We start from the raw sequence: 25,364 nt of genomic DNA, 5'->3' as shown, positions 1-25,364 counted from the left end.
AACCGACTGAGCCACCCAGGGCCTCACGGTATTTCTTCTTAATGGTATCCTTAATGGATGAACTTCGTACACTGTAGACGCGTATTCAGTAACAGAAATAAAAGAAGGGCTAAGTTAGCAAATAATTGCTATGCTTACCAGTGTTACCATGGGCACAAATATCAGTGTCATAGTGAGCATTCTTTTCACTTTTTTTGTTATAAGCACCCTAAAATGTCAGAAGGCTAAGAGCTTGGTAATCTTGAACCAGTTTCTAAAATTGTACTCAATTAAATTTCATTTTTAAAAAAGTGTCTAGTCCTTCTTCAGTACATAATCCTCTTTATCATGTTTAAATTAAGTTCACCTAGAAATAGAATTTTTTGCAGTTTGTTTTAAGCTAGCATCATTAAAAATGCACACGAACTTCATGCTGTGCAATCTTTATCTTTTCTAATGATGTTACTTTAGTTGAAGAGTGTTGAAACAACTAGGACTTGCTCGTTATCCGTCATTTTGACATTGAGGGTGATGTGTGGATTATAGCAATTCATGTCAATTATGATCCCCTGGCACACATTCTTTCCGAGCCAGTAAGCAAAATGTTGGGGAGCAAACCTTCAATGTTAATTGAAAAATCAATGAACTTCTGATGGAGTGAGTTTCGTGCCTTCTATTTCCCTAATTTTAGGAGCTGCCTCAATTTAAAGCCGTGGTGTTAGCCCCATTAATATTATTTTGTGAAAAGGCAGATGGTGACTTTTTATTCTTCTAGCCCATAATGGAGACATGTATCAAATTATTTCTAGATTTATACTAAAAGGATTTAACATTTCTTAAAGGGCTTTGTGGCACTGCAGACTTCATAAACAGATCCTCTCATTCATCATAGATCCTTACTCCCTGTGGAGAAGAACTACAGCAGCAATTACATCTGAGACAGGGACTCTCGAACACAGTTTAGGAGCAGGGAATGAATGTCTTCTATAATGGAAACATAGCAGCTGAAAAAATTATTCCCACTGGACTTGGTAGAGGCTCACTGAGTCTGAATTGCAGGTCAAGACCTTAGGGACTGTAGAAACTTCCTGAACCCTACCGCCTTTGGTTCCTGGAGTTTGGTTCCTGGAAAGACCATTCCTCAGCAAGACTGTGAATTAGAACAATGTTCACTTATGGTCCCCCTTCTCTTCACAGAGCCATCAACTACTACAAGGAGGAGTATGACTAGAATTAAATTCTGAACCCAATGTGGAGCATGGCTCAGTCATTTCCTAGTGATATGACCTGGGAAAATCCATTAGCCTCCTTGAGACGACACATTCCTCGTATGATACATGCAATGACACATAATCCCCAGGTTTGTTTTGAGGATTACATAGCTTAATGTGTGTAAAACAGCTCAGTCAACTGAGAAGCAATCGAAACACGTGGTAGATAATATCATCATTATCCATAAAGCTGGCTCTAGCAAAGAAACTGGCAAGACCATTTCATGGTTGGTGTTCCTCCCCCTGGCAGTCATCTTGTTCAGATGCCAAGATTCCTCATACCTCTCTCCTGGCAACATCCAAATTTAAGGTCTTGATGTTTCAGAGACAAAATAAAAACTGTAACTGTCAAAACTCTGATGGAATTTTTTTTGGAAATTTATTTATTTATCTTAGAGAGCACACAAGCAGGGGAAGGGGAAGAGGGAGAGAGAGACAAGCAGACTCCCTGGAGGGTGGGAGCCCAATGTGGGGCTCAATCCCTGGGATCCTGATATCATGATCTGAGCTGAAATCAAGAGACAGACGCTTAACTGATCGAGCCACCCAGAGACCCATCTGATGGAAGTGTGAAAGCAAATTAAATCAGTTACATAAATTGTGAAACACATATGGGTTTTATTTGTTCTGTGACAGTTTAAACACTGTCCGTTTTGTTTTTTTTTTTTAAGGAGAGTAAATGAGAAACAGACTATGGCCACCCCCTTTCAAGAGGCAGGCTTCTCCCATTGCCAAGCAGTCATGCTCCTTAAACCTTTTTTTTTTTTCCTGCTAAGTTTGTGATGGATGAAACAGCAAAGATACAAAAATATTAGCAGAATGTTAGCCTTACTTAAAAAGGATTGCAATATTAAGCAGAAGAAAATGCTCAAAGTGGGAAAGATAGAAAAGAAGTGTTCGTCATTCGTGCAGCGTAACAACACCGGGAAAGGCCAGCCAGGTTCCTCACACCCACATCCGATCTCTCAGGAAATCCTGTTGGCTCTTCCTTCAAAATAGATCTAGAAAGTGCCTTGCCTGGATCGGTGCAGTAGCCTCTAGACCGGTTTCCCCCAACTGCCTCTGTCTGCCCCATCTTCTCTCAATTCAGCTGCAGAATAATCCTTTTTTTTTTTCATTTTATTTATTTTTTCAGTGTAACAGTATTCATTCTTTTTGCACAACACCCAGTGCTCCATGCAAAACGTGCCCTCCCCATTACCCACCACCTGTTCCCCCAACCTCCCACCCCTGACCCTTCAAAACCCTCAGGTTGCCCCAGCCTCCCACCCCTGACCCTTCAAAACCCTCAGGTTGTTTTTCAGAGTACATAGTCTCTTATGGTTCGCCTCCCCTCCCCAATGTCCATAGCCCGCTCCCCCTCTCCCAATCCCACCTCCCCCCAGCAACCCCCAGTTTGTTTTGTGAGATTAAGAGTCATTTATGGTTTGTCTCCCTCCCAATCCCATCTTGTTTCATTTACTCTTCTCCTATCCCCCTACCCCCCCATGTTGCTTAGAATAATCCTTTTAAAAATGAAAAAAGATCTTGTCATTCTTCTTTTAAAAACCCTTTAGGGGCTTACATCCACTCAGAGTGAATGCCCAAATCCTGAAAATGCCCAGAAGACCCTCTTTACCCCTCTCTATCTCTCTGACATCGGCCCTTTTAGTCTTCTGTCGCTCAATCTGAATGCCTACATCTTCCTCCTTGTCAACAGGCATCTTCCTGCCTGAGGGCCTTTGCACTGGCCATTTACTCTGCCAGGGGCAGCTTCAGTAATTCATGAGCTTTTCCAAACACCAGCCTGGTTGTACTTGCATCTGCTTCCATTCTTTGCCTAAATAGCACTGTCTCTAAGTCCTCCCTGAACAATCTGCCCACCAATTCCCAGCTTCCTGATATTGTTGAACCTGCTTTATTTTTTCTGTAGCACTTGTTGCCATGTAATATACCATTACTTTATTTATTATGTTTATAATTGATTGCCTCTCTTCCATCCGTTTCCCCAATATGAATTCCAAGAACGCAAGGATATGTGTCTATATGGTTCATGCATGTATCCGATTTGTAGAATGAATAAATGGGTGATATTCCTGACCATATGCTTTAAAGAAGGTATTTTTCAAGGGAAACTTGAGAGAGAAGCACGGAGCCTAGAGGATAGTACTTTGTCAACAAGGTGCAAACCCAACAAAAACAGAGGGCAAGTTATAGAAAGACAAACGGTGCAACTGAATTTAGTGAACAGAACAAAAATGAGATTATAAAATTCTGAAGACTCATTTTAAGCCTCTAGTGTCTTTTTTTAAAAAAGTGTTTTGTTTGTTTATTTGTTTATTCATTTATTTTAGAAAGAAAAAGTGCAGGAGCCAGCGTGCCGAGCAAGCAAGTGTAGGGGCAGAGGGGGCATGAGAGGGACAAGAAGACTGTGCTGGCTGAGCACGAGCCCATCACAGGGCTTGATCTCATGACCCTGAGATGATGATATGAGCTGAATCCAAAGTCCAAAGTCTAACGGACAGAGCCATCCAGGCGCCCTATTAAAACCCCAGCTTCTAAACATATTAATTATTCAGCCTACTTCTCCCTTTGTGCTTTCTATGAAAACTGGGAAACATTCTGATTTTACATTTTTGTTATGTTAGAAGAGTGGGTAAAATTTGGTGTAATAGAACAATGATGTTCCTGCTAGAATTTATACTTCAATTACTATATCTTACAGCAAAAGTCACAGCCCCTTCCATATTTATCTTTCAGTCAATGTATTTGATGTCAATACATTCTGGGAAAGCTGTAATTATGCATCACCGTTTGAAATCAGAAGAATAGCTTTTGAATAGGCAGAAGCAGGATTTTGTCACTGCTTTTGTCTTAGAAGACTGCGTGACAGTCCTGCATTCCAGCCATTTGCTTTTGTCCTGAGCAAGGCACTGTGTGTCAAAACCTCATGTGAATGCTTCCTCCTTCTGGACGGTCTCACTTGTCACATGTTCACACACCAATATGATAAGGGCTGGAAGGCGGGGAGGATACAGTATAGCTCAGATATTAAATTTGCTCTGCACTCACCATGTTTCAGCACTTCATTTCTAGAAGGTGTCTTAAACTTTGCGTTCCCATGCCTCTGCTTAGCCGTTGACCAAAGACAAAATTGATGGGTACCCAGAAGTTCTCTCTCACCCATTCCTAGGGTAACACTTGGGACTGTTTGACATCGCCTTTTATAAAGAAAATCTTCAAGGATTGGGAAAGTTGGAAGTAAAATGAACTAGGAAAAATATTTGTATTCTTTTTGGAGCTTCCCCAGGGATGGGGCCAGATTTATTTACTAGTGTTCTCATAGTGGGACCTTCTGTAGGGCCTAGATTGCATGTGTAACCTAAAATGGGAACAGGTGCATAGAGCATCTTGGATGCTGGACACTGATGGCCAAGGACCTCAGGATAGAAACCCATTTCCCCCACCCCATGCACATAGACAAACACACACACACACGCACGTGTGTGTGAGTGTGCACACACACTGAATGCACACACGTCTGTGATGATGTGTGGCCCCCTGCCTTAGGAATGGTGGGTAGAGCGTCCTTCACTGAATGTTCTAGATGGCATGAAGCCTCAACTCTTGTGATATGACATTGAGGAGAAGGTGTCATATGGAAGCCTGGATCCAGTTGTTCAATTTTGCCGGAAACATGGAGGCTCAGAACAGACCATCCCATTTCCTAAACTAAAGTAAGATGACATTCCTTGCTTCCAAGTTTTGTGGAATAAAAGTCATGCCTGCTATTTGCATGGATTATCATAACTAACAAGAAGATCCCATTTCCTGTAAGATATCTACACGACTGCAGTAACACACTATGGCATCTGCCATTTTTCAGAATGCGGTCCCCAGCTCAAATCGACAGAGTCTATTCCTTCCAGAATGTGGAAATTGACTGCAAGGTCATGCATTTGATCTCTGCTTTCCAAAGCTAAATGGAGAGAAAGTGAGTTGGCAATTCGGTCCACAGAGTGGAAAATCTGAAATGTTCCAGTCCTCAACATTCGCTTTTAAATTTACCACAGAGATTATTTTTTAAAACTCTTAGCTGCTATTGCCTCCATTACATAATGCTTGGTTCTGCACCCTGCTGAGGAGAAACTAGCTGAGAGACACAGGCATTTCAGACATGGATCCTGTGCTCTGTGGGTTCGTGGGAAACACTTTCTGTGGTTAATTCCCCCAGGCCACCCACCCCTGTGGCCTTAGGTCAGGAACTTCTTACCTGAAACAGCTCTTGGCATTCCTCATCGTGTAATGGCAGGGCAAGACCTTAAGGAGAACTCTGGCTTCCAAAAAATCAGCAGTGTGGACACCCAGCATGAAGTGACTAAGCACGCGGCTTGACCACATCACAGTGTGGGATTTGAGAATTCACTTTTGGGAACCTCCAGTTCTTGAGAAAGGAGAGGACGTGATGTGAATGGGTGTTCCCGGAGTCTTGGATGTTTGCTCAAGATTATTGCAAACCTCATTACTCTGGATTCCCTGTTCATATGCAGCAGACATGGACCCCACTCATCCTTGACAGTGGGCAATGTTAGAAAACAGCAAGACTCTGTTCTGGCTCCCTTGAAAGCTGGGCTCCTTGACAGCAGAGTTTACCATCAATCATCTTTACATCTCCCCTCTGTTCTCTCTGGAATATAGCAATATGGGGATGCCTGCATTATGTCACGCCAACAACAGTCAGATTGCCCAAACTTCCATTGCCAAAGCCATTGGACAATTTTTCGCCCTTATCCCATTTAATCTGCCCTCAGTATTTGATGTGTTTGACTAGTTCCTTCTTTAAATATTCTCCTTATTTGATTTTGACAGTGCCTGCTTTAATATCTCCTCAGTTCTCTCCTTTTCATTTCAAGTAAATTTTTATTGAATGACTATCCTGCATCATGAACTAATACAAAAAGAAGAAGTCATCATTTGTCCATTTATGGATCGTTTTTGCTGTACCGGGTATTGCCCTAGAGCCTTTGCCTTTGTGAAACTGTATAGAAAAGCATTTAAAACCATGGCTACTGGGAGGAATCTACTGGAGTTCAATTCCTAGCTCTGCCACTTGGTGGCTGTTCAGAAGGGAGTCCTCAGAGAGCAGATTCTGAAATGATCAGTTAGTAGGATGTTTATTAAGGAGTGCCCTTGAGACCAACACCATGGGCAGGAAGCAAGAGTGGGCAACAAGAAAAGTCTGCTGTGTGCGCTCTGTCGTCAAAGGTAATCACACGGGGATCTGAAGCTGAAATAAGCTTTCAGAAGTATCTGAGCCTGGGGAGAAAAGCCTTTGCCTTTGTACCCCTGGAATTTGCCAATTACTGGTCGTAGGCTGCCCCCCGGAAGGGGCTTTATGACTTTGGGCAATGCAGCTCTCCTACCAATGGGGCTGGGAGCCGAGGGCTGTCAGCAACACTGCTTGCCATTATGGAGATTTGCCCTGGTTCTAAAGGGAACCCGGGCAGAGCCTCAGAGTCCCCATCACCATTGCTCTATAGCCTTCGAAGTCATCTTTCTGTGCCTCACTTGCGTGGCTACAAGACAGGAATGATGAGAAGCACCTGGGTAGCTCAGTCGGTGAAGTGTCTGCCTCCCGCTCAGATCATGACCCCAGGGTTCTGGGATGGAGTGTCCCATATCAGGCTTCTTGCTCAGGGAGGAGTCTGTGTGTCCCTCTCCCTCTGCCTCTTACCCCCTTGCTCTTGCTCTGTCCTTCTCCCTGTGTCTCTCTCCCTGACTTCCAAATAAATAAATAGAAATCTTAAAACAAAACAAAACAGGGCCTCCTGGGTGGCTCAGTGGGTTAAAGTCTCTGCCTTCGGCTTGGGTCATGATCCCAGGGTCCTGGGATCAGGCCCCACGTCGGGCTCTCTGCTCAGTGGGGAGCCTGACTCCTCTTCTCTCTCTGCCTGCCTCTCTGCCTACTTGTGATCTCTGTCTGTCAAACGAATAAATAAAATCTTTAAAAACAAAACAAAACAAAATAGGGATAATGATATTACATAACACATGGGTTTGTTGTGATTGCTTCAAATTGTATCTGACATAAACTAGTGTCCAATAAAATTAGTTACTGCTTTATTCTCAGCCACTCAAGACAACACGTATTAGAGGGCTGAATTCAACAGATCGCCAAACTATAGCCTTGGACTCATCCTAGACCCCTGCCCACATTCAATTCATAAATTCTGTTGATTCTTCTTTTTGTTAAGATTTTATTTATGGGGGGGGGGAGAGCGAGGTGGGGGTGGGGCAGAGGGAGAGAGAGAAGCAAGCTCTCCTGCTGAACAGGGAGCATGATGTGGGGCTCAATCCCAGGATCCTGTGATCATGACCTGAGCTGAAGGCAGACACTTAACCGACTGAACCACTCCAGCGCCACTACTGATTCTTTCTTTTAAACATTTTTCTTATTAGTGACCTCTTCTCCAGCTCCCACAATACTTCCCTAGTTCAAATCCTTATTTGCTGTTATTTGGACCATGTCTTTGTTTCCAGTCTTTCTCTCTTCCAAATAATACTTTGTAGATAGCTAATGATCTTTTACACAAATCGAAATCCAACCCTCCTGTTCCTACTTAAAATACCATTATCAGTAAGACAAAGTACAAGTTTCTTAGCAGAGAGACAGTCATTCCAATTCTTGCCACTCCCTTGTACGTAGCGAATTCTCCAGCAACAGCTAATTACTTTTAACTTGCCTTATGAAGCTCTGGCATTGCTCTGGGACCTTAACAATTTTTTTTTTCTGAGTTTAACTTCTCACCATAGCTAAAATATCCTTTCTTTTATGAAGCCTTCTCCAACTTGTATATACGAGTGCACAGATACACAAAGACCTTCCTTCCTCTGCCTGTGGGAAAATTCCCATCTCCTCTCTATGACCCTGCCTCTTCTGTTCAGGTCTGGATTTAAAGCACTTACCATATTGTATCATAATGTGATATGGTGAGCTCTGGAATTGGATAGTCCTAGATTTAAACCCTAACTCAGCTCTTAGTGGATTAGCCTTTGACCAACAGTGCCCTTGGTTTTCTCAATTTATCCTGGGAAGGTACATGTAAGGGTTAAGTGAGAAAATATATACCAAAATACATACCAAATGTACAAAGTGTGTACTCCGTACTTAGTAGCTATGAATATATTGTGTTTATCTGCCTGTCTTCTTTATTTATTATAAGCCCTTCAACAGAAGAAGCCTTACCTTCTACATCTTGATTTCTTTGACATCTAAGAGAATGTCTGGCATATCAAGTGAATAATTGCTGGACACATGGCTAAGGAAAGGTTTGATATGTATCATATATCATATTGAAATTGCACAGTAGTATAAAGGACAGACTTCTGGGGAAAAAAAGTAAAATGTCAAGTGTATGACACAGAAACTTAGGAGTTATTATTCTATTTTAAAATGAGAATGCTTCCTAGTCTCCCTTTTGAAAAAGTGAGAGCTGCTTCAAAGGTTAACTCATATGTGGTTGTGTCATCTCAGGTAGATAAGCATTATTTTCCCCTGCTTATGGGAATAAAAATCATCCTGGCTAGTTAATGGTAGTACGGTATTTGTTCATTCATTCATTCAGCAATGATTTGTTGAGCATCTGCTAAATATGAACCGTACTTGATGCAAGTCATTAGAAGATGAACAAAGACCAATATGGCTCCTGCCCTCATGAAGCCTGCAGTCTAGCTGGGGGTACGGCTGTTACAGCAGCAAGTCATGGTCAACGTGTAAGACCTCTCACAGCAGATATACATGACACTACCACATAACAGACCACCGAACTCGTCTGAGGTAGCCGGGGAGGGAAGAGTATGTAGTACAGCCATGCAGAGCACAGAGTTCCTAAGGAGCTTTGTGGTCCTAATTAAGTCTTTGGGCTTTATGCAAGGGTACATTGTAGGATGAAACAAGGGAACAAACGCATCATATTTCTGTTTTATGAAGACAAATCTGACTTCTGTATGGAGGTTGGATGAAAAAGGCCCAAAATGGAGCTAGAAAGATCATCTGGGAGGCCACCAGAAATCTGGACAGTCAAGTCTTCGGCCTCAGAATCTGACGATCATTCACTATTTCTTTGTCTTCCAAGGAATGAGTATTATGGTATTAGGCTAATAAACAGTAGGCACCCTAAGTGTAAGGACAATAAGGACTCTGATTGCACAAGAAAAAATAATACTTACATGTAAAGGAGCAATTTAGAAACCATCTTCTCTATGACTCTTTCAGGTGGAGAAATTTTGGCTCACAAAGGGACGTATCTCACCTAAGTCCCACTCACTAAGCTTCACATTGTACCATGTCCTGAAAGCAAGAGAAAAGAAATAGAGGCAAGTTCCCTAATTCCAAGTACTTTAAATCCGGTTGAAGAAAATAAATAGTTCTACTTAAGTGAATTGCAACCAAGGACGAAGAATGAATTTGAGGCTAATTTTGTTCACACTCCTCTAACTAAGCATCCTTGATGATGAATGAGAAAGCTTTATCGGCCCTTCAGCTCTATACAAACCTATGTAACTTCATAGCCAGCAGTAGAGTTTCTCCAGGAGGCCTACCACTACTGTGCCTGAAGGAATTCTAAATTATTCTCTTCTCTATAGGAATAGTTTGCAGAAATAGGGGTAGAGTAGGAATATATCCCCATTCATACGTCTTTAACCTCTCCCTGCATGCACTGCAGACCCCATTCCGATGACTGGTGGCTTGGAGCCACATATTTAACTCCTTATCCCCAGAGCGGACAATGACTATGACCACACAAAAAGGCTTGAAGATCCATAGTCTGATACTATGGAAATACTGTAATTATGGAACAAGACTTTGAAGAATATCAGATATGCAGTTATTGGACATCATGTCTTCACTGCAATAAAATGTATTTTTAAAGCATAGGCAGTTTCTTATTTTTAACATAGCACTAATAATTTAATATTTATAAGGCAAGTTAAATGTTTCTAAATAAGAAAATACAGTTTTAAAATATAAAGCGTGTCAGAACTTTCCAGTGGTTAGCTCTGGAGTTTGAATCCTGGTTCCACTCTGACTAATCATGTGAACATAAACAGATTACTTATCATCTGTGTCCCTCAATTCCCATCACTAAGATAGAGATAATAAGGGTGGTCACTTCACTGATGTTGTCAGGAGGGTGAAATGACTTAATACATGTAATGAGAATGATACTTGGAATGATAATTGGCAAAAAAAAACATTAATTATTATTATGTAGTATTTTGAAGACTTTGAGAACAGGTGGTCTTATCCACCAATAAATTTCCATAAAGCTATGAACATGTAAATTCTTGCCTGTAGAACTGACCACATTTCATATTAAAAGCAACTATTACCCTATATCTCACCTACAATTCTGAGTTATGTGGCAAAGTATTTATAATGATTCATCCTGTATTTTACATGGAGATTTCAAAATTCCACTGATGACTCTAGGATGGAGAAACGGAAGTTGAGAGAGCATCACATCATGTCGGGCTCTAATCATCTCCTACAGAAACCATATGTAAAGGTCCAACATAATCTTTGAAAAGAAAGATGTAGGGTGGTGCCAGGCCAGATTAAAGGTCTTTGGAGTTGTGGTTGTGCACACCCTGTTTAACGGTTGTGAGAACCCACTTCACAACCAAGGACACATGGAACTTCCTTTAAAGTTCCATCTCTGAAAATTGTAGGGCAAATGAAATGTCATGTTGCAACAAATGATTATCAGTTGCAAGAGTGGAAGGTTCTTATGCATTAAAAGAAATCTTTTGAGGGGCGCCAGGGTGGCTCAGTGGGTTAAAGCCTCTGCCTTCGGCTCAGGTCATGATCCCAGGATCCTGGGATCGAGCCCCACATCAGGCTCTCTGCTCAGCAGGGAGCCTGCTTTCTCCTCTCTCTCTGCCTGCCTCTCTGCCTGCTTGTGATCTCTGTCTGTCAAATAAATAAATTAAATCTTTTTTTTAAAAAAAGAAATCTTTCGAGTACCTACTCTTTGCCAGCTATCTGGATAGACATGAGGCTTCCAAGAAGAAAATTTCAACTCTCCAGCCAAGAAAGTTCCAATTAATGAAGGAGAGAGAAAAGTAAAAATTTCCCATACGGTGTGATAATAGAGGTATGTAAAATTCAAGACAAGCAGACAAGGGGAGTGAGGACAGGGTGCTGTTAGAGGAGGCTGTCTACGGAGAGACAGAACCTGAGCTGAACTATGAAGGACAAATAGGAGTCAATCATTAAATAAGATATTATCATGAGAAAAGCATTTTAGTTAGAAGGAATAAAGTCCAGGAATTTGGCCTGTTTGGCAAACTGCAATCATCTCAGTATGTCCAGGACATACAAGCTGGGGTAAGTATTGGTGGGAGCTGAGACTGGAGAAGGCTTTTGTCTTGAATATCTTGCTGAACAGTTTAGACTTTTTCTGTGGGAAGTAGGGACCCCTGGGTGATTTTTGACAAGATAGTGACACAATCTTATTTTTTGTTTTAGAAAGGTTCTCCAGATGCAGTGTGGAAAATGGGGTGGGGGTAGGGAGAGCTACAGAGATTCTTGGATAATAAAATGACAGGTGATGAGGGTTGGCATTTATCATGGTGGGAATGAACATAAGGGATAGATCGGACACAGAGTACAGTGATAAAACTTACAGGACTAAGTCACTGATTAACTAGAAGTGTTGGGAAAGAAGAGAGAAAGTATGAGTCAAAGAAGATTGCCATATTTCCGATGTAAGTAAATAAATTAGCAAATAGAGATGCCGATGATTGACATGGAGCATACGATTGAAACAGATGGTAAGTCAGGGGATGGGCTAGAACAGTCTCAGAGTGCCTTCCCACTCCCCTGCGACCTACCGCCAACACTTTTTCTGGTTATCTAGAATTCTTTCCCTGACCACGTTACATATTAATTCATAAGAAGAGCAAACAAGAGGAAGAATTATATATAGAATTCTATTATGTTATAATTGACCTTAATTCACTTGCAATGAAAATTGAGCACTTATAGAAAGTAAATGCAATTTTTAAAGCCCATATGTGCCATATCTTGGAGAATAAGACTTTGATTTAGAAAGCATTGCATTAATAATAATAATGATAATAACAACAACAATAATAATAATTGACGTCAAATTGGCACTTACTGTGTATCTAGCTTTGTGTCAAGCTTTTCACAGGCATCATTTCATTTAAGCCTCACAATAAACCTATGAGGCAAGTACCAGTATTCTTCCCATTTTACAGATGGGGAAATTTGAGGCTTAGAGAGTTTGATCACCCACCTTTAGAAAGTTGGCCAGGATTCAAAGTGAGGTCGTCTGCTGTTGTGGTATGAGCAAAGGAGTGGGGATTCAGAAACCTGGTTTAGGGTCCTAGTATCACCATTTATTGGCAAAACACAGTCATATCACCCTTCTTCATATGTAAAATATAAGTCAAAGGATGAGTTACTTGGGCAAGGAGATTTGAAAATGTTGGAATCAAGACCTCTGTAGCCCTTTCAAGTGTTGGCATTCTGTGATTTTGATGTGCACAATAGAATGTTCATTCTGAGAGTGACTCTGAACTCTCAGGGATATGGTGAACAGTCCATACCATAAGCCAACGAGACAAGCCTGTCACTGAAAGGAAGGCAGAACATTGTCCAATAAACGAGATCACTGGTTTAATTCAGACATTTATGAAAGCCCCTCCACATTTCTTCTGGCTACGGTTTTGTACTCAACCTAAGGAATTATTTGGCTTGTTGCCCTTTGCTTTATAGGAAAAGGAGTGACAACAATTTCTCCAGAGGAGAAAAATCTTGTTCTCACATAAACAAAGATCTCCATCACTGTCTATGTTTTAAAACGATACAGAAAGGGACTTTTTGTGTTCAGTTCTCTTGAATTTTGTCATCTTTCTTTTACCTTGTGGTTATATTGCCCAAATATGGTAGAGATATTCTACTTCTAAGTAGAGATTTGGAGAGTATAAACATTTCCAGGAAAATCCACAGAAAGGGTCTTTTCAAGCTGCAGTTGGGGGCAGCAAAGTGAAAGGTGAAGATATGCTGTTTCTAACTTCAGTCTTTTACATCGAGCTTTGAACTGCTCTTTCATTGTGGCTTTAGGGAAGTTATTGGGGTTTTTTGGTAATTCCTTCCCTTAGGAGATAAAACAAAATGGCCACCTTGGACATTTAAAATTCTGTGATGTTAGTCCTACTCTTGGGGTTGAGAAGAAAATACATAGACACTCAAGTCACAATACTTATTAACTGCGATTCCAGATAATATTCCTGAACCTCCAATTTTCATCTGTAAAACTGAATCAACATCCTTCTTTCAAAGGTTGTCATGAACTTTAAATGCAATAATACATGTAAAGTACTAGGACCAGTGCCTGGCTGAAGTTCAATAGATGAGAACTAATCACATTGTTTAAAAGGAGCGGACGAGTATTCTGAGTTAACAGAAGTAATGCTAACAGCATAGTATGCCCTATCCATTGGGCGTGACCATCTACGAGACGTTCTTCCATCTAGCATATTGAGTCTTTTTATAGCACACATGAGTAACAATAGCCAACAGATGCTGCATCAATAAACAAACAGAATAGAAAATAATTAACACAATATGCTTGCATGCATGGAAGTTTCCATCAGAAATTACAATGCTTAAGATCTGAATTCTTCTTGACAGCAATTAGAGCTCAAAATAGCTCTGTATGTGCATTAGCTATTATTTCGTGTCCTTTCAGGAATACCTGCTCTCTGTGGTTGGTTGTGAGTATCGGTGAAAAGCAGACACAGAAAGAAGAGAAATTGTGCTGGGTTAATAAGAGTGTCTGAGGCATAGAAAGAATATTAATATACTTTGTGCAAAAATGGGCTGAGCCAGCTGAGCTCTGATATCAAACCTATCTGTGTATACAAGGATGTTAATTTTCAGTGAAAAATCTTGGCTGAATACCAATACGTTCTGGGAAAAAGAGGTCATATTATACAGATTCCTTCCCAGAGACCTTTGCTGTCCACAAAGAAAACTTTCCTGAAAAGACAATTATTTTCTTCTTTGGCTCATCTTTGAGGATTGGTCGAGGTAGGTCATTTTGCATCTGAAGACCACCACAAAGTTCAGAGAAGGTAGGAGGGGCCTTCCCTTTAAATTCTTGGTCAACCATTCGCATTTTCCAAAAGTTAGTTGACAATTACAAGGTTTGGGGACTTCCAGTTATAACTGTATTGCAAAAGTAATAAGAGAGAAAACAAGCAGAGGTTATGCTAACAGGCCCCTGGTGGCTCTCAAAGACATGTGGTTCAGCCTTTGAAGTCAGTTTCAATAGGTTTTCATGAGAAATACATAAAGTAATATGCTCTCATTTTAGGTTTTACAAGTCATATTGTTTAATGTCCTGATGTTGTTTCTTGTAAATTTGTTTTAGGGACTTTATTTCCTCTGAATTACTACTGTTTTGGGAGTCAGAACTACTATATTAATTAATTAATTAATAAGATAGGGGGCTGAGATTTCATCTTTATTCCTATTTTTATGTTGTTTAATAAAATTAATTCAAGCACATAGTTTTTAAAAGATAAAATAGATACCGAAAGCTGAAAAACTGTGAAGTAACAATTTCCCTTCCTTAGCATTGCTTTCCAAAAGTATCCCTTTCAAAATTTCTTTTTCTATAAGTCCAAAAAATCCCCACCCCAAAACCCAACTCAAAAACCAAAACTAAAACAAGTTTTATGTGTAGACCTACTCTTACGTGTTTTGTTTCTCACAAATAATATAACATACTGTCAAGTACTTTGATTTCTCACAATATATCTTGGAAACTTTTCAATATTAACACATACAGGTCCATTACATTCTTTTTAACATATGCATATCATTCCATTGTTTGGATGTACCATAATGTGTCTTAACAGTGACTTCTATATCTTGTTATTACAAATAATGCCGTAGGTAAATATTTTGCATGGTGTTTCTGGGGCAATGGGTAAGTATATTTTAAATTTTGACAGACATATTAATTAATCTCCTACTAAAAGTATGTGACAGTGCTTATTTTAGGCAGACCTTATTTGTCTCTATCTGTGCGTCCTCCTCTACACCTGGTTGAAGGTATGGTGTCAATCAATGTTAGCAGAATAAGTAAAGGAAGGGTAGAAACTTCAAAGACAACAAAGGTGTTATTTTAATCAGGTTCCCAACAGGAAATAGAAGACATACTCAAATTAGGAAAATTTAAGGATGAGTCATTTACAAAGGGACTATTTATGAAGATGCAGGTGGATATAGGGGAAACCCATGGAAATGTGCAATTACCTGGAGCTAGTAAATAATGGCTGAGTTGTTATCACCCCTAAGCCATCATGGAGAGAGAAGGAAGCTGATGCTGGATCTTAACAGGAGTCATGTAGATACATTCACGTTGAGAAGAGCAACAGCCTTACACTGAGGACCAACGCATCATAAGGGTCCCTTTCCCTACGATGCTGCTGTGGCTTCCCATCAGCTTAGCCAAGAGGAAGCCAAAGCATGTGCCCTTTAATGGGATCCATACTGGTCAATTTCATGAGGCAAAAAGGACGCTTGCTCCAGGTGAGTACATCTGATGGGGCAGAAAATTCAAATCACCCAACACAGAGGTGAGTTCTATTATCAGTGATTTTAAGACAACCATTCCAAACGAGATAAGGATCCATACAACTTTTATAAACATTAAGGAGCAAAGTCTGTAAATTTTTTTTGGTAAAATATTATCCTGTCTATTATCAACTTATCTTACTTTGTTAGTTGTCTGAGGTGTGGACCATGTCTAACTTACTCATCACACTTTTGGCAGAACCCAGAATAGTGCCTGACACTTAATAACTACCTGTTGAATGAGTGTGTGAATAAATAAGTTGTCAGAAAAAAATATTTATTTCTGAACTTGACATTTTATATTGTTATTGAAGCCCATTTCTTCATTGTTAATGAATTTTTTAGTGCTGGTGGTGAAGGATCTCCTCGTGGAGAATGGCTGGGCTTCTAAAACCTGAAATCATACTTAGTTCTGTTCCTCCAGTGTGTTCACCTACATGGTGAGTCCCAGGTGTATGGCATTTTACCTACACAGAGAGCATAACTCATTATATATTATAAATATACAAAGGACACTCTCTCCAAAGTCCTTTATTTTCCTCCGGCTTTAACGAAAATTGACAAAGTTGTATATATTTAAAGTGTATAGTGTGATGATGTTATATGGTTGTTACAATCAAGGTCATTAACGCATCGATTACCTCCCATAGTTACTATAGTCCATGCTGTGCATTAGACGCTCAGTAGACAAAGTTTTCTGAACGCTAAGTTACTCATCTCAAGCATTGCTATATGTTATCTACTTCCTTGGTGGCAACTTTTCTTCTTTTGCTAGCATACATCTAGATTATTATTCTCGGAAGCTTTCTCTGGACTTGGTTGATAAGTCTTTCCATAAAAGCATTTATCATATTGAATTGTATTTTTTCCTTGCGTGACTGTATTGAATACAAAATGTTGTTGTCTAGCTGCCTGAGGGATTGCACTCCATCTTTTTCATGATGGACCCACAAACATGGAGCCCAACACATAACTGACGCTCATCGAATAGAATGACATTTATTTAAGAGTACAATATTCTTCTCTTTTCTAGGCTCTTCCTGACATTCTTTAGAGACGCAGCAAGAAAATGGATTCTCACTCTGTTCTGCTGCTGAAGAGAAAGTGTGAGAATCAACATGGTACAATAGGATAAACTGGGACTTTAACACGAAACACATCTGGGCTCACATCACAGTTTTGCCATTTCTAGCTTGGTAACCTTGCGCATTATTTGACTTTTCTGAGGTTCCTGGAAGGATGTAATAAGATTACATACATAGTAAATTCACTGAAATGATAAAATATTAGTTTCCCTTCCTCTATCACCCTCCCCTTAAGGATATCAAAACTGTGCACTCGTTGAAGGATGGGGTAATGGATTTAAATAGGGGATTTAAGGAATTTGTAATTTTAGGAAAAGGGCATGACATCGTGGTAAACAGCATTCTCTTAAACTTTTTTATCCCTTAGGCTGGGGAATATTAATGTTAGTATTATTTTATCTAAATAAACCACTGAAAAAAAGTACCATAAAAATTTATGTAAGGGGCACCTGGGTGGCTTTTGGCTCGGGTCATGGTCCTGGGGTCCTGGGATTGAGCCCCACATCAGGCTTCCTGCTTGGTGGGAAGTCTGCTTCTCCCTCTTCCTCTGCCCTTCTTTCTCCCCAGCTTGTGCCCCCTCTCTCTCAAGTAAATAAATAAAACCTGTAAAAAAGAAAGCTTATGTACATTCACTCTCCCTTTTTTATATAACCTGTTATTTCAACTCTTGTTAGGAATGTATTTGCATCAATGGATATTGGAGTCTAGATGGCTAAGAACACCCTTGCTCTCATCCAAGAACTTTCAAAGGAAGTGGAGGACATGGAGGGGAACTGGGTTATTGGGGTTCCATGACACCGAGCGTTTGCACTGGTCTGCAGGGAGACTGTGGAAGGGAGGCCTCGCTTCCCTCTCTCCCCATCTTGTGCGCTCCAACCACTGCTACTTCCCTGTTGAACACATTCAAACCCGGAAGCCACAAGGCAAATAAGGCTGTGACATCCCCTAAAAAGTACAATCTTCCAGGACAAAAGAACAGAAGCAAACGAAGACTCAGTAACCTAGAATGAGTCCCAAACATAGGAAATTACAGTTTGTGTGCCTGGGCATAACGGCCGTGAACTTCACAGTCAGTCTGACACAATGCCAAAGGGGCACACGGATCCTCATCTAAAGGTCTGCTTGTAGCCAGAAACAGCAATGGGGCTGTGTCTCTATCCAGCTTTGCTTGCTCCAAGGCCCGTGTTGTTATCTACCTGCCTGATGCTGGCTCTTGACAGACGGTCAGCCGAGAATATGTTCAAGAAGCATTTTTTTTTTTTCTGGCCTGATCCCCAAATGATTGGGTACCATTCAATTCTGGTAGAAAAACCTGAAGGTCTTTTTTTTTTTTTTCTTTAATAGTGTTTTTGTTGTTGTTGTTGTTTTTATCCAGTACATCAGTACAGTAGCAAACACTATTGGAATGTCTTTTTAATATTTTCATGAAATGAATCAGAGACTTAAAGAATACCCCCTAACAGAATTGCTAAGTGGTGATGAGTTAGAAATCTTAATTTTTCTAAAGTGCATTAACTGGGTTCAAATTCTCACCTTGCCTCTTACTCTGCCTCTTACTGCCAAACTGCTTGAAATCTTTGTCCTTCAGTTGTTATACCTGGCAGATTGGGGAAAAAGAAGATAGCTATTAGGATTAAATATTTTAACATACTCAAAATACTTAGCTGCTGGCCTATGTTAATGATTCAGGACTTTATGTTCTTTTACATGTCTTAGCAAAAATACCCTCTGCTTATTGTCAAAAACTTTTAGTGAGCACCTACTTGATGGAAAGACCTACAAAAAATGGTTTCTGTACTTAACACTAGGAATGAATAGGAAAACCAGACCATTCAATGGAAGCTGGACATGATAAGACAGGGAGTCCTAGAGATTTGGTTATATTAATCAGCATGACTGGGGTTGTCACAAATTCAGACTGGCCAGCCATTGGCTGGGATGTGAACTAGTCAAGAGAGGGGAACGAAGGATTTGTTAAATGGTACCTCCAGGGCTGCCTGGGTGGCCCTGTCACTTAAGCATCTGCCTTTGACTCAAGTCACAGTCACAGGGTCCTGGGATTGAGCCCCACGTTGCATTGAGTTTCTTGCTCGGCAGGGAGCTTGCTTCTCCCTCTGCCGTTCCCCCTGCTTGTGCTTCCTCTCCCTCTCTGGCAAATAAATAAAATATATATTTTTAAAAAATGGTACTTCCAGCATTTGTGATTAATATGGCAATTGTTCCATATTTAAGATTGATTAATGTATGCTTTCAAATTTTTCTTTCTTTAAGGCTTTATTTATCTTTTTCTTTTTTTAGTTTTTTTGAGGAAATTACTCTAGTTTTAGGGACTTTGCCACCAGGACAGGTGCCCAAAGATACAGGTACAGTCTTATTAGCACAAGGGCTTGCTAGCTTTGGGACACTGAATCACCCTGTCCAGGCACTGATTCCTCATCTATGAAATGAAGTTAACACACACCCTTTTTGCTGCCCTCGTAGAGCATCATGAGGACCAATATGCTAAGTGGGTGTGCAACGAAGAGTTTTTAAAATGTAAACCTTGGGGGGCGCCTGGGTGGCTCAGTGGGTTAAAGCCTCTGCCTTCAGCTCAGGTCATGGTCTCGGGGTCCTGGGATTGAGCCCGCATCGGGCTCTCTGCTCAGCAGAGAGCCTGTTTCTCTCTCTGCCTGCCTCTCTGCCTACTTGTGATCTCTGTCTCTGTCAAATAAATAAAATCATCAAAAAAAAATTTTAAAAATGTAAGCCTTTGTTCAAATGTAAGGAAGAGAGTTGTTACCCTATGGAATACCCACTGATAACACACTACAGTGGTTAAAGGCACAGGTTTTGGATTTCAGACATGCTTGGGTTTGAATCCCGGCTTTGCCACTTACTAACTGTGCAGACTTGGTTGAGTAATTGACCTTTCTGAACCTAAATGTTTTATCTGTGTAATGGATCATATTGAGGATTGATTGAGTTTATTTGTATAAAATGCTCAGCACATTGTGAATCTCATAGCTTGATAAATTCTTTTTTAAGAAAGTTATTCCTTGTGCTGCAGGTTGGGTAGGAATGAATTGCAGAAATTGAATGAAAAAGCAGTCTTGTGCCTTAACCTTACAACAAAGAGTCATAGCAGGGACACCTGGCTGGCTCAGTCTGCAGAGCATGTGACTCTTGAACTTGGGGTTTTAAGTTCAAGCTCCATGTTGGGTGTAGAGATTACTTAAAAAAGGGGGGGGGGACAAAACCCTTATTTAAAAAAATAAAATAAAAGGTCATAGCTTAAGGGAGAAACCACCCATGTTTGCACTTGTCTCCCCGGCTCAGCAAGATTCCTTGAAGAAGTTTTGAAATGTTAGAGTAAGACAAAGCAATATGGAAAGACAAAACACTGCCCTAGATTGTGCCTGTGACATATGCAGAAAGCAGATAAGGCTTATCTCTTATAATTTAAAAGGGGGGATTTATTAAACTGGATAAGGATCTAGAATTTATGATAAATTCTGTTTCTGTTTCTTATCCAACCACTTTTATGTATTTAATAATTCACACCTCTGAAGTTACATGGGCCGTGTAAAGCTCTTTTATCACCTACCCAGTCTTTCCTTTCAATAGACACATAAAAGATAGCCAAGACTTGCAGACACCCAGAGACAATAGCAGGAAGCCAGAGAATTTGCCTAAAAATTGAAGGTGAGTCAAATAGGAAAAGCCTTCGTAACCAAGAGCAACCAGACAGCGTCTAATGTGACTTTGCCACATAAAAGACTTTGTGTAACAAAAAAACCACCACTATCCCAAGCTGAAGAGTCTTGCCAAAAACACACATGAACAAACATTTCCTGTCTGTCACTGAGCTACCAAGTTGCTATAACATTATTGTCTCTAGGTGTGACTTTCAATATAGATAAACAATTTTTGCTTTCTTTTCAAAGATAACATTACCAATGGCATACTCCAGACTCGAAGTCTGGTTATTTTCTTATTTAGTATTTACTGACACTTTGTGTCTTTTTCATAATTGACCTGTGTTTTTTATACAAGCATATGGATATGTGTACATGTATCCATGTACGTATGGATACACACACAAAAATACATACGTGTTAAATGGAAATTTGGAGTGCATATACATCCTAGACCTTAGGTAGAAGAAAAGTTAATGATGAGTTAGTCCATCCCTGTCTTTTAATTGGGAAAATTACTGAATCCAAGAGAGAACAATGATTTTTGCAAGTTTCACAGTTAGAAACAAGGCTTGGAACACCATATCTTTTTCTATTTCTTTTTTTATCTTTCCACTCCCTAATAGTGCCTTTCAAAATAAAAAAGAAAACCATCAAATACCTACTACATAGACAGAGATGAATGTCTGAATGTACAAGGAGATTTTTATTATTATGGATGTTGGAATCACTAACATGAGGGAGATCACATGTCCTAGCTTGCCAATGGTTTCGAGTTTGCACCCTTGTCCTTTTGTAATAATGAATATCACTCTGTCTGTTCCTATAAGTGTGTGATTTGGAAGATAATTTATATGATCTCCTTAATTAAAACAAAAGTTGCATATTGAATGTAAAGATTCACATTTTACATGCAAAAAAATCTGAAGATACATTGTAAATCTTGGCTTTCCATAAAGAAATGTACAGAAAACCTCACAAGAGCTTGGGACTTAAAAGGGGGGCAAGGGATACTATGTACTTGAAAATGATCATGGTCACACACAAAGGCCGGGCTAACCTTTGCCAGGAAGACCCAAGTGTGTATGTGTGGCTTTGCAAGACGCCTTCAATGAGAATTTTGGTTCTCTTTCATTTCTGTTTATCTTTAACAAACAAAATGAAAACACATGAGAGAGTTGCAAAACCATGCTGTGACCAAAACAAACAAAGGAAAACAAAAATAAAAAAACTACAGCTGGGAGTTGAGACCCAAATACATGTGTTAGCAAAGTGTGACTTGAGGTTAGTTGCACTATATCTCTGGGTCTTATCATTTCTACCATTCACGAAATAAAGGGATTTAATGACTCTATCTCTGGTTCTTTCCATCTCCAATTTTAGACTCCCATAGATTGTTTATTAATTTCCATAATTGTATCATTTCCCAGGAAAATGTATTACCCACCTCTTCCCCCAAATAGCAATTTGCCCCAAGTTCTCCATGATACAAAATTTCCCCAGAACTTTCAGAATGTGAGAGGATTTCTCCTTCTGGAATTTAGCTTAGGCATCAACACAAGCTAAAGACAAAAGGTTGGTACACTGAGAGTCTATCTCTCCATCCCAGGGTCCAGGCTGGCTCAGATAGTTCTTGTTTGTCTCACATTTTTATTCTATTGGCTTCATGGCAAACCAAGACTCTGTCTGTAGGTGTGGATGGATAACTGTGGCATGGCCAATTGGCTCAGCTCTGCCTTTTCCTTTAGTTGGTGCAGACCACAGCCCAGCAACTTGTGTTGACAGTAGAGAAAGCCGAAAACGACAGGATTGGGTATGCTATAACCTTATTTGATGGCATGAATAGACCCCGCTTCATTTTTCCGGCCTCAATTGCTGAGTTTTAATGAGAAGTCCAAAGGTCAATTACTTTTTGACCGACTGTATGAAGAGAAAACTGATAGCTGGAGAAAGTTGATTGTATTATCCGCTCTGCGCCCACATGGCAAATTGGTTTTCTATTTATGGAGAATGTTTTTAATCAGCGCTCGAATTGTGCATTAAAATGGGGCATCTATAAATAGTTCACAGATGTGATATTTTATACCTTAAAATTCAAAACTTTTTTCTTCCTCTCATTTGATGAATTCTAACCCATAGCTCTCTGTTTACATGTTTGCTATTTTGGTTCTGTGTAATTCTAGAAATAACTAGTTTCAGACAGTTATGGTTTAGTGAACGCAGGGAATTGCTTTAGCTAAAATTATTGTTGCTTGTTTCTAAAACTCCTACAGAATAAATCTACGGTCTTCGGAAAAGCAGAAGTTATTTCCAATGACACATACTATTTGCTGAAACTTTACGGTAGATTGACTCATGTGTCTTTGCATTGTACTTAGATTAAAATACTATAGCTTTGGTTGAAGGGTAGATGTGTCAGTGGCCTCGCGGTGGCATAACAGTTTGTTTTGATAGGACGGAGAAAGTTTGCCTAATTATAGGAGGCTCATTATTGGTTCTGAAGGAGGAAAAAAGTCACCTCAACATTGATTTCTTCTGGAAATGAATCATGCATTTGTATAACTTTTAGCACCACCGTCTGTCTCCATCTATAAACTTTTTTTTTCTCTTTTAGTTAATGTGAAGTTTGTCATTTCAAATAATGTCTGATGTCTGGCCCCAGGCTATTTGCAGATTTATCCTACCCAACATGTGTCACTCATCTCTGTTTAGAATTTGCAACCTTCATCCTAGCAACCTCTTTTTATTTTATCCTTGCTGCTGCTTCATTGGTGGCTCCGTACGGATGATAATGGGCTCTCTCAGTAGAAGTATGATTAATGGTGGGTATCATAAGTCCAGAGCTGTCCAGTAAATTGGAATTCCTGACATGAATTTCTCATCCAGATAAAAATTGGCTGCATCTATTTTAGCAGTTGCTTTGCTCATATTTTATAATGGCCAACCCATCCTTTCAGTGGCGCCTCTTAAAGAAACAATAGACAGACAGTTCAAACGATTCACCTTACACATCTCATTTCTAAATCGAAGTTGGAGATGTTAGACTTCTTCCAAATATGAAAAAAAAAAAAAAGACTTGGTTTTCAAACCATTGTAATTTTTACCCTCGTCTTTCATGATTTTTATGGGATGGCTGCTTTGTCTACCTGCTTACAAGCACGCAAATAAAAAGGGGAATCTGGCAGGTTGTTGCCTATTTAGGAATCAACTTTCTCAACACTTAAGCCCAATCCTGAACCATACTCTATCTCCCTATGGCCTCATTTGCTTGACAGTGGCCCCAAAACACATGGAACCACAGAATTTTTCTACTTCACCTTTAGCTTTTACCATGAAGTAAGCAGCGTGAACTTGTACATCAAGATCTTAGCTACGAATGTGAAAAGATGTTGGCGACAGCATTCCTTTGGGAAACCCCTAAATGATGATTTAGCTTTCCGAAGTAATCAAGTACTCTTACCTTGGACTTTATTCAAAAGTGTGTGTTGTGTGTGTGTGTGTGTGTGTGTGTTTGTGTTGTGTTTTTGGAATGTATGTAACTCCAAAAAACAACAGATGTGAATGGGTACCATCTCCAAAGAGATGGTACAGCATTTTCACAAAGAAGCAAACAACTTCAAATAAGAGAGTCTATGGATCAGTGTACACGGTAAACATTTTGGGTACATCTGAGCCTTGGTGGAGCTGGTTTACCACTTTGGCTCTCTTGTCACATGGGTACTGGATCAGGCAGCCAGAAAATCATGGACTCATTTCAACTGTGGAAGTTCAGGGCGCAACTCCAAGCCAAAAGCGTGGCCATGGCCAGCCATCTCGAGCCTCTGTGTGTACTCTGTAACCAACAGTGTGTTACAACATACACTGTGTCAAATCCAGCCATTCGTCTTCCAGATCAAGTTGGGAGAGTCTTTCTCCTATTTGGTGCGCCAGCAAGGAAGTTTCCACTGAGGTATAGGGACAGGAAGTAGACAGGTACACAAACTAAAGATCGAAAAGCAATTTGGATTTTCACTTTCTGTAAAAAGACAAATGTCTATCCATGTTTGTCTTCTTATAGAACTAACCTATATGTATTATGCAGATGTGGGTTTTCCAACGCCTTCCCCATCAGTTGGAATATTGAAGAGTTTCTTCTCTGAAAAATGTGCCAAAAAGCATATATGTACTCTGATAAACACAAACGCCATTGACTTAGGGTTTGGGTTCATTTCTGTTCTAAAGCTCTCCAGTTTTCTACATTTTTTCTTCTGTAGGAATATGATTGCCTGATCTAAAGAAAAAATAAAAACTAATAGGATAAAACAAATGTTTTTCGGTGTCCAGTGTCAAGGGTGTCATGTCAATTACAATTAAAAAAAAAACAATTAAAAAAAGCACAGCTCTCAGCAATGATGCAAATAGATGGGAAGTCTGGATTGCCTTCTTTTAGTAAAAAAAAAAAAGAAGGAAGGAAGGAAGGAAAGAAAGAAAGAAAGGAAAGAAAAAGAAAAAAATTTTCAGCAAAAAGTTTATCTTATAGATGTTAGAAAAATATTATATTTAAGGTAAATTCTAGAGTTTGAACAAATTTAATGTTATCTATATACATAATACTCCTCTACTATAGAATAAGGACCATCATTCCACATGAGAACCCCCAATTCTCAAGGCTCAATCATCAAATAGAGAAAGGAATTTTTAGCATACTTATTTACTAAGG

At 39.8% G+C, this 25,364-nt stretch overlaps 1 long non-coding RNA gene across 1 annotated transcript in view; it reads right to left on the bottom strand.

Annotated features, from left to right (window-relative positions):
- Positions 1-5,512: 5,512 nt before the first annotated feature.
- LOC123955110 overlaps positions 5,513-25,364 on the bottom strand; it is a 41,081-nt gene continuing 21,229 nt past the window's right edge. The window contains exons 2-4 of the long non-coding RNA XR_006821213.1: positions 18,525-18,588; positions 9,459-9,579; positions 5,513-5,916 (exon numbers count right to left, since the gene is read on the bottom strand). This is a non-coding gene — a long non-coding RNA (uncharacterized LOC123955110). The remainder of the gene's footprint in view (positions 5,917-9,458; positions 9,580-18,524; positions 18,589-25,364) is intronic.

This window comes from Meles meles, chromosome 1 (genome assembly GCF_922984935.1).
Source record: "Meles meles chromosome 1, mMelMel3.1 paternal haplotype, whole genome shotgun sequence".
NCBI lineage: Eukaryota > Metazoa > Chordata > Mammalia > Carnivora > Mustelidae > Meles > Meles meles.
Note: the sequence above shows the minus strand (reverse complement) of the source record. Positions and strands in the feature narration are given on the sequence as shown.